We start from the raw sequence: 2,251 nt of genomic DNA on the forward strand, positions 1-2,251 counted from the left end.
ATAAATACCCCATTAGGCTAATTAGAGGATCATGTTCTTCTTATCAATAATTAGTGTAGTTAATATCAATCAAATCTCTCTTCAATATTGTAATCAATTATTAATCAAGTTTTAATCCAAGTTTTATTTCTTTAATCTCTCTTTTGTTCATCCTTTATTTTGGGTAATTGAAGATTATTTGGGTTATTATTGGGAGATTGACAACCTCTCAATCTAGCATTCAAGTACTTCTATTATTCTTGCTTTATTATTGGAATCATTAGTAGGTATAATCTCTTAATCCCTTTTTAATTATTGTTAATTACTTTCATTTATTCATCATGTTTCATATTGTTGGTATGATTGACAACCTTGCTAGCATGATCAACATGATAATGAGTGAGTAGTCTCTTAGCTAGGGTTAATGGGTGATTAGGGGAAACCAACATGGGGAATGATTCATGCTTAAATTAATATGCTTTCATGTTTTATTTGCTTGCTTGTTTTGATCTCAACTCATGCACATGTTATGTTTGATGAAATGCTAAGCCTTTGAATCCTTGCATTTACTATCATCTTCTATCTTTTCAATGAGACTTGTAAGACATAACCCAACTCGAGTCTCATTAGACCATGCATGTTGTTGAGTAGGGAAGATTAAGTCGACTTGTAGGTGTTGTACAATCTAATCGATTCGGCTCCGGGACCCAAACTTTCCTAGGATTGTAAGATATAACCCAACTCAATCCATCACAACAATAATTGCTTGCTTATAATTTGAGAACATGTTTGTATGATCATATCCCATGATTCCCCTATGATCCCATGACACCCTAGTGCCGTTAATCAATTGTTTACACCCTTTTTATTCATCTTGCTTGTTTATTTTCATTGTTATTCTAGTTTAGTAACCTTCTACATCAACCCAATTTGTGACACCCCTTAGACACCACTAGTTACAATAGAAATCTCATTTCAACTCCCGTCCCTTGGGATCCGACCTTTACTTGCCTCTTTACTAATTGTAGAGTTGCTTGTTAAGCTATAAATTGTGTTTTGATTCGACCGTGACCAACGACCACATCCTAATTTGTGAACACTTAGCGGGATCGCATCAAAAATGGCGCCGTTGCCGGGGAATTTGACCGTGAAATCGAAAGAACCTTGACGAACAATAGGAGACTTGTTAGGAGGAATTTGAGAGGTGTTGGTGAAGTTGTTCAACCCACTAGTGAGTTTGTCAATCCTTTCGCAATAGAAGGAGAAGAAAACCCATTACACAATACCCCACAAAATCCACCTACAATGCCAAAATTCTCGTCACACTCCGTACCCACCAAGGAGAATCTACCAAATGGTACTCCTACACCGCAACATCTCACCGGAAATTTTATTGCCAAGTCCGCCTTCATCCAACTAGTTGAGAGGAGCCAATTTGGGGGGATGCCTAGTGAGGATCCTCATTCTCATATGGAAACCTTTTGCGATTATTGTGATGCTATCTCTCAAACGGGCGTGACTCAAGACCAAATTAGATGGGTCTTTTTCCTTTTTCCTTAATCGGCACCGCAAAGCAATGGTTGAAGGGCCTTGATAAGGCCACCCTTGGAATAGATTCTTGGAAGAAGTTGGCTCTAGCTTTCTACAAAAAATTCTACCCACCGGAAAAGACCAACATGCTAAGAGCTCAAATTACGGGTTTTAAGCAAAGGGATGAAGAGTCTTTGTATGAAGCTTGGGAGCAGTTTAAAGGTATTTGTCGCTCATGTCCTCACCATGGACTTAGCGAATGGTTTTTGGTGCAACAATTTTGGAATGGTTTATATGAAGATTCTAGGAACATTCTCAATATGGGATCAAATGGAATGTTCACCGAAGTTGATGACAATCAAACATGGAACAAGATTGAGGAAATGGCGGTCCATAACTCATAATATAGTAGACCTCGCAAGGCTACTAGAGGAGAAAAGCATGAAGTGGACTCCGTTACTCAATTGGGTGCTCAACTTAGTGCTCACATTGACACAATCATCTTGAAGTTTGAACAAGCTATGGCTAGACTTGAGGAAAACTCAAAATCATCAAAGCATCATGTTAATGCCATGACGGCATCCTCATCAATCCCAAGTAGGATATGCGAGAATTGTGGAACTTTGGGACATGACCAAGGTGAATGTAGGGGAACAAATGAACAAGTGAATGCTTTCCAAGCATACAAGAGTGGTACCCCTTATTCCAACTTTTACAATGAAAACACCAAATTCCATCCAAA

At 38.4% G+C, this 2,251-nt stretch overlaps 1 non-coding gene across 1 annotated transcript; it reads right to left on the reverse strand.

Moving 5' to 3' along the window:
• Nucleotides 1–1,655: 1,655 nt before the first annotated feature.
• On the reverse strand, nucleotides 1,656–1,762 carry LOC141615521 (small nucleolar RNA R71). Its single transcript, XR_012529939.1, has one exon. It is a non-coding gene; the product is annotated as a small nucleolar RNA R71 (small nucleolar RNA).
• Between the last annotated feature and the right edge of the window lie 489 nt (nucleotides 1,763–2,251).

Source organism: Silene latifolia, chromosome 11 (assembly GCF_048544455.1).
Source record: "Silene latifolia isolate original U9 population chromosome 11, ASM4854445v1, whole genome shotgun sequence".
Lineage (NCBI taxonomy): Eukaryota > Viridiplantae > Streptophyta > Magnoliopsida > Caryophyllales > Caryophyllaceae > Silene > Silene latifolia.